Consider the following 8,094-nt stretch of genomic DNA (forward strand, 5'->3'; position numbering starts at 1 on the left):
CACCTCAATGCACAGAAGTTCTTTTGAGGTTTGTGGGTGACCTGTGTCAATTGAGAAATGAAGTAATGAAGTATTTCCTGCCTTATTAGTAAACAAGGATGACACGGTCAGTAGCGATTCCAGCCCTCCAATTTCTGAGCCCTGGGGGGACCCAGGAAAGAGAACAATATCTGCCATTGGGCAGCCATTAGGCTACAGCTGCTCCCTAAGGTGAGCACTGAGGAACTCAGGATACTGGCCCCAGGTAGCTGAGATGCATGTGATACAAATGATTTCAGCGAACCCGGACTCTTGCATCTTCCCATACATAGAAAAGCTCTAATTCCTTAACTTGAGGTATCTGGTTTTCCTTAATTAACAATAATTTTTTGTTGTTCAGACTGCTTGCCCCTTGTTGCAAACTTCGATATAACCTGACTCCTCCCTCTGCCTCCTTGGAGCGGTTCTCTCAGAGTCACTTGAAATGCTATCTCCAGGGCTTGTCTACACAATCTAACCTATTCCATGACCAATTTATCTCAACATGAGAGCTTTGACGTAGGTGGCAAGTGCTCCAACAGCTCTTAAATGCTTTTCCCCAGCCCATTAGTTTTGCATTCTTCTGAGATGCCCATTAGCAACAGCTTTCTGAACACAGAACAGCTCAAGTCAGACCCAGGCCTTTTTTTCCCTGGTTTTAAATTTTTTTATTTGCATATTTTAAAAAGTGTACATTATAATAATTAAAATCCTTTGAACAAAACAGCGGCATTGTGATTACACTTGCATTTTACAGGGAATTCTCTGGCCATCCAGGAGTTAGGACTCCATGCTCTCACTGCCAAAAGTCTAGGTCCTATCCTCAGTCAAGGAACTGGGATGCTGCATGCCCTGAGGCTAAAAAAAACAACCCTACATTTTATAGCTTTCAGGACACCTTGCACCAACTTGGTTTTTACTCTAGGTTTCACTGTTGTCCTATTCAGCTTTTTGTTTCACCAACAGCAAGACAGGCAGATGAGGGGGCTGGCCTGCCTCTCATTGCCAGCAGTTCTTCATTCTTTGGTGTGAAAAGGGGCAGTGTTGTCACTTAAACTTGATCCAACCTCTTTGCATCAAATGAAGGAAAACAGCTATAAGAAGTCAAACAAGAAGGCAATGCTTGTGGAATGTATAGTTCATATTGGTGGCTCCTGCCTTGTTATGACTCTCTTGCTTGCTTCTCCTGTTCAAGCATTTCCTTTGCAGGCAGAGGATTTTTCTTTCTTGTGCTTCTCTCTTCTTCAGGTTTGATTTGTTGCATTTCTCAAGGTCAGCCATACCAAGTTTGTCGGACATGGTTTCAGAGGAAGCAGAGCAAGGCGTATGAGTGAGTGGAGTCTGGGTTGAGCAGTGGCTGCCCAGAGTCTTAGTCTGGTTATTGGACCCAGTCCAGCTCCAGCCAGCATTTCCCACTGTGGACTCTGGGCAGAGTCTGGGAAGAATGGGAAAAGCTTCCAAACAAACTGGGAATGGTGGCAAGCCAATTAGATCAGGATCCTGATGTAAAGATGGTGGAGCTCAGAACTGAGAGGAAATTTATCCATGGCCCTTGGACATGGCAGGAAAGATAGAGAACTCTTAAGGGTTCAAGGGATGCCATGTCTGTGTTTCTTGTTACTGAAACTGCTGGAAAGTCAAAGTGTTAGTCACTCAGTCATGTCCAACTCTTTGCAACCCCATGGACTGTAGCCCGCCAGGCTTCTCTGGCATGGGCTGCTGTTCCCTTCTCCAGGGAATCTTCCTGACTCAGGGATCGGACCCATGTCTCCCTCATTGCAGGCAGATTCTTTACCATCTGAGCTGCCACAGAAGCTGCTGAAAGTCTCCTTCAATCCCAGCACTGCCACCAAAACTATTTTTTTAAAAAATTCAACTGAGCAAATTTAAAGATCAATTGGCTTTATTCAGTAATAATGAATCAGGCAGGATCCTATCTAGCAAACAGAAAACAGTTCTGCCAAGCAGCAGAAAAGGTGTTTATAGACAGAAAAGGATCAAGAAATGGAAATTTCTAACAAAGAGTGGATAGATTGAGATTTAGGTCAAGCTCCTTTGGGGGACAAAAAGGGTCTTGAGGGATTGCCTCACTTGTGCTGACCTGGAAATTCCAGACTAACCAGTTAAAATTACATTCTTGGAGGTGGTTGAAACTGCCATTAAGCTAGGTATTAAATCATTTGCTGACCTGGGGCTTAGTACAAATGATGCCATTTGGGGCCTGTTAACTTCTTTATCAAGTGTAGTAAATGGGAATCTAAATGAAGGAGAAGCTGAAATTCTTTATACTGCTTTTATAATTTTTCTAGAGTTGCAATACCAAAATATAAAGCTAATTAAAAAAAAAAACTAAAACAACAACAACTTGCCTAGGGTTTCCCTGGTGGTTCAGTGGTAAAGAATCCACCTGCCAACACAGGAGACATGGGTTCAATCCCTGGTCTGGAAAGATTCCACATGCCAAGGAAGAACTAAGCACCATAACTATTGAGCCTGTTCTCTAGAGTCCAGGAGCTGCAACTACTGAAGCCTGGGTGCCCTGAAATGAGAAGCCTGCCCACTGCAATGGGAGAGTAGTAGTCTCTGCTCTCTGAAACTAGAGAAAAGCAACTAGAGAACAATCCATGCAGCTACAAAGACCCAGCACAGCCACAAATAAAAAATAAATTAAAAATTTTTTAATTGCCTAAAAAAAGCAAACAGATATTTGTGACCTCAAAACCAATTCTCATAAGAAAAGAAAGAACAGACACTTGAAGTTCCAAATTAAACAAGACATTTTAAAATGGTGCTGAGCAAAAGATTTAAATTAAAAAAAAATCATTCTATTCATCTAATCATTTTTATTGAGCTCCACCATGCAGCAGGGATTGTGTCAGGTGCTGGACTAGATGTCAAGATGAATAAGATATGAGCATTAGTGAAAGAGACAGAGATGCATTAAACGTGATTAAGAACTCCAGCCAAGGTGATACAAGGAATCCACACATTAATCATGCACTCTGATCAAAAGATATGGCAATTAGTAGTGTTAAGTTAATTAAACAAGGTGGATATTAGAATGTGGTGGCTCTAATACCTTAGCAGACTATGTTAAGTGTCAGTGAAAAAATGTTGGCTGCCATATCAGTAAACAAAGGATGCTGCAACCATTAGGCCATCACATTACAGCCGCCTTCAATGGAAAGCCCTGAGAAAACTCAGGATGGAAACAGGATGCCTGCAGTCAAGCTGTCAATCACTGCAGTCATCCCCAAGGATGCACCTTAAGGAGGCTCAGGATGGAAAAACTCAGGATACTGGGCCCAGATAGCTGAGAAGCATATCAAAGGAATGAGTTCCATGAGTTTCAACTTTTGCATCCTCCTCGCCCCTCCCCGCCCCACACACATAGTAAAGTTCTAAATTCCTTGACTAGAGATATCTGATTTTCTTTAATTAATAGTAATTTTTTGATGTTTCAAGAACCTGACCTTGGTCACGAAAACATCTATATATTCTGGCTCCTCCCTTACCTCTTTGGAGTAATCCCTCAGAGCAATCTGAGAGTCCTGTCTCCCAGGCTTGAAGTCCTGAGAATGTCCATCAAATAAAACATAACTCAACTTTCATGCAGAGAAGGCCGTGGCACCCCACTCCAGTACTCTTGCCTGGAAAATCCCATGGACGGAGGAGTCTGATAGGCTGCAGTGCATGGGGTTACGAAGAGTCGGACACGACTGAGCGACTTCACTTTCACTTTTCACTTTCATGCATTGGAGAAGGAAATGGCAACCCACTCCAGTGTTCTTGCCTGGAGAATCCCAGGGATGGGAGAGCTTGGGGGGCTGCCATCTATGGGGTCGCACAGAGTCGGACACGACTGAAGCGACTTAGCAGCAACAGCAGCAGCAGCAACTTTTAATGTTGTGTATCTTTTTTTTTCAGTCAACAGACTACAATCTAAGATTATACATGCCTCTATGTTAGGAAATCAAAACCTAAGGACAACCAATCACAAGCAATTAGTCTTTTCCAAATAATACATTGAGCTGTAGCCAATCAAATAAGTTCATTGCTTTGCTTCCACCTTTTCCTTATAAAATCTTTCCTCTAACCTCTGTAGGGGAGTGCTCCTAACCAGTTCTGGTTTGTTGTTGCTTCATTTGATTCAGTTTTTGCTCAAAGGAACTCAAAATTTTGAATAAACCTCAATTTATCTTTTAACACAGGTAAAATACAAAAAGAAAAAACCAGGAAGACATGGCTGAGTCCAGAAACTGGACAAACACTTCTATGGGCCAGACGCTGAAGCAGTGAATAGGGCCAACAGGAATAGACTCTGGGCCTGGAAACAGGCACTGTGACCAGAGTTGGGACATTGCCAGGAAAAGTTGACTGAAACCAAGCCCTATTCAAGTGGGAGGGGTGGGGGTGGGGAGAGAAGAGGGCCTGCCCTGAGCCAAGCTCACACCTAGCAGCCAGGGCCTGGAGTGGAGATCCTCCCAACAGTGAAAAGAAGTTAAAAAAAAAAAAAAAAAAGAACTTGGAATCAGGCAATTAGAAAGGTTTAAGATTGAGAAGATGGATAATTATGAACACTCACATTATCTTAGGTGCTTTACACAAACTAACTTCTTTAATTCTCTCACAACCCTATGAGGAAATTACTGGGGTACAGTGAGCTTAATCAGCTTGCTAATAAGCAGCAGAACTGGTTTTTCCATGCCCTCCTCCAGGGCATCTTCCAGGACCAGGGATCAAACCTGCATCTCTTCCATCTCCTACATGGGCAGGTGGGTTCTTTACCACTAGTGCCACCTGGGAAGCCCCTTCAGCATCACAGTTTCTCCTTAAAGCAGACTGGTAGGAAATCTAACTCGCCTCCCCTTTCACTCTGAGTTAAAATGTTTTGTGTGTGCTTGTTGTGCTAAGTTGCTTCAGTCGTGTCTGACTCTTTGCGACCTTATGGACTGTTGCCAGCCAGGCTCCTCTGGCCATGTGATTCTCCAGGCAAGAATACTGGAGTGGGTTAGGAGATCTTCCCCACCCAGGGATTGAACCCATGTATCTTTTGTCTCCTGCACCGGCAGGCAGGTTCTTTACCACTAGCGCCACCTGGGAAGCTCAAAAATGTCTTGGGTTCTATTAAATATCTTATTCTGGATAGGAGTACAATGAGTAATTACTACTTAAAAAAATCAACTTCATGATGTGCATTTTTCATACTTTCATCTGAAAGTTTCTCAGAATTTCTGGTGGCCAGGAGCTTTCTGTGAGGCAGCTCTCCTTGATAGATCATAAGAATGAGGATCGGAGGCATGAAGAAAACCCTGAATACATTTTAAGAAGTGGAGGCATCATCTATGCTCTAACTGGCACCAATGTGATGTGAAAAAATATGGACATCAGTGTCTGAATCGAAAAAAGTGAAGAAGTTCTAGGAACACCATTGACTTTTATGTATATACACAGTAATACATGGTAAAACTTGATGCCTACATCAAAAGAACTGTTTTTAATAAGTACTTTAATAAAATAAAAATAATATGTGAACAAAGCATTATGGCAAGGTTTACTTGGCAGGCTTGTTTTTTCTTTTTTTCCCATAAATGACACTACACAAAATAGTGTTGCCTCCTCCTGCATTTCATAAAATATGATACATTACTTTTACTCATTTCATATCTCCCAGCTAGAGGCTGTTTCTGTGACACTATCTTTGATCCCCCAATATTAACCCAGGGCAGAAATGAACCCCAAATTACCTTTCAAAGATCTGCAGTGACCGATATGGAAGACTTCAAAGGAGAAAATTTCAATTATTAATTATCCCTGGGGAGGGAGAAAGAGAAAGAAAGGAACAGAATGAAACCAAACCTTGAGAGTAACTATAATGTTTTATATCCTGAAAAAAATATTCCGAAGCAGATAATGCAGAATGTTAAGAATTCTTGGGCTTCTCTGGTGGCTCAGTGGTAAAGAATCCACCTGCCAGTGTAGGAGACACGGGTTCGATCCCTGATCTAGGAGGATCCCACATGCCGAGGAGCAACTAGGCCCGTTTGCCACAACTATTGAGCTTGTGCCCTAGAGCCCAGAAGCTACAACTGTTGAGCCCGTGTGCTACAGCTGTTGAAGCACGAATTCCCTAGAGCCCATGCTCCGTAACTAGAGAAGCCACCGTAAAGAGAAGCCTGAGCAGCACAACTAGAGAGTAACCCTCACTTGCCACAACTGGAGAAAAGCCCAAGCAGCAACAAAGACCCAGCACAGCCAAAAATAAATTCATTAATTAAATTATATATATATTTTAAAAGAATTCTTTAAATGCTGTAGTGGGTATATTCATGTAATATTATTTATTCCCTGTTCTTATTTTTATATCTGAACTCTTTCACAATAAAAATACAGAGTCAAACGAAAAATAAATAAAATACTGTAAGGCCCTTTCCTATCAGAGTGGAAAGAGTATTCAAAAGAAAGTGTTATGACTTCCTGCTTGATTTTTGCTTTTCTATGAAGCCTTGGAAGCTGTTGACAGACATAGTTTTACATGAGTGTGATATCGGAAAGGGCTCTGGGAGTTAGGCAGACTGACATGGAATCTGGCAGAAATGGCACAAATAATCCTTAAGTATGAAGGAAGGTGGATATGCTGGGTCTGAGGTACCAAGTGTTCTTCTGTAAGCTTCAAAGAGATTCTAAGGCATGACCTCAGCAAATATTTCCCAAGATTTCTTTATTTGTTTTGCTTTTTAAAATGCACTTCTTTTTCAGGTAACTTGGAAGAGATGGAGATGTTACCTGGACTCTAGTAAATGAGTCAGATATGTGAGGATGGAGAAACTGACTCTAGATCAACGAGAGGCTGTCTAATATTAATATGAAGGGAGAATCAGAACCACAGTCAGGAAATCTGGTTCCAAGTCCAGGTCTACAGTTAACTAGCTAGGAGGCATCTATAATTTTCATCACATATAAAATAAGGATATAGTGATTTCCTTGGTGGTCCAGTGGTTAAAACCCTGTTTTCATTGTAGAGGGCATGGGTCGGGGAACTAAAATCCCATATGCCACATGGTGGCTAAAGAATAAATAAATAAAAAGTAAGATGAGATAAATTTGGGCAACATGTGCTGCATTCCATGGGGTCACAAAGAGTTGGACACGACTAAGCAACTGAATGACAACCCCTAAGGTGATTGTTGGCATTATCATGCTATAGCTACCTTTCAGTGTTTTCACATTCTTTAATACATTAGCAAAGCCTACCAATAAATATCTTTCCCTCCTAAGATTACCCAGTAATGAATGAAAAGTTAAACACCTCAATTCTGGGTTGGAAGCAATTTGTTTCTGCCTTTTGAATTAGCTTTGACATAATCATTAGGTCTGCCTTTGAGAAATGATGCAAAAATCTTCTGAGATGACAATCCCCCACCCTTAGAAATTAGGTTTAGTAATTTCTTTTTACTAATTACTTTTTATATTTTAAAACTTCATTAAGAGACTTCTGAAGACCTCTATGTAGAGAAGAAAACATCTGAATAAGTATCATGAAAGAGAACCTAAGGAGATAGTTAGGGTAAGGAGATGAATTCACTTGTTTGTGTATTGAGTCTTCACCATAGGAAATAACAACCTAATGAATGACTGTGGTAGAAACCAATAATGGTCCTTAAGTGTCCATTGGCTCCTTCCTTTTATTAAAATATAACTGCTAGAGCTTTAGCTGGGAAATTGGCCTCCCAGCTACTAATTGCTTTTTTCAGCCTCCTTTGTGCCCAACTGTTGAGTCTGGCCAATGAATACAAATGTAAGTAATAAGAGCAACTTTTAAGTCTTATCCTTTAAAAAATGAAATCGCATGCACTTTACTCTTTTTGGTTTTCCTGCAGCTGAAATGCAGACATGGGGCTAGCGAGGCAGCATTGACTTCATGAAGAACAGATACTCGAGGATGACAATGATGGAACAAGACAAAAGGACCCTGGGTCCCTGAATGACTTAATGAAGCTTAGTCACTCTATCAAGACTGCTACCACTCACCTGTGAACTTTATATGAGAGAGAAATTAAAATCTATCTTGTTTCA

General features: G+C 41.3%; 1 pseudogene; it reads right to left on the reverse strand.

The window, feature by feature from the left end:
* Positions 1-1,180: 1,180 nt before the first annotated feature.
* On the reverse strand, positions 1,181-1,571 carry LOC102390567 (annotated as a pseudogene).
* Between the last annotated feature and the right edge of the window lie 6,523 nt (positions 1,572-8,094).

Source organism: Bubalus bubalis, chromosome 3, assembly GCF_019923935.1.
Source record: "Bubalus bubalis isolate 160015118507 breed Murrah chromosome 3, NDDB_SH_1, whole genome shotgun sequence".
NCBI classification, from domain to species: domain Eukaryota; kingdom Metazoa; phylum Chordata; class Mammalia; order Artiodactyla; family Bovidae; genus Bubalus; species Bubalus bubalis.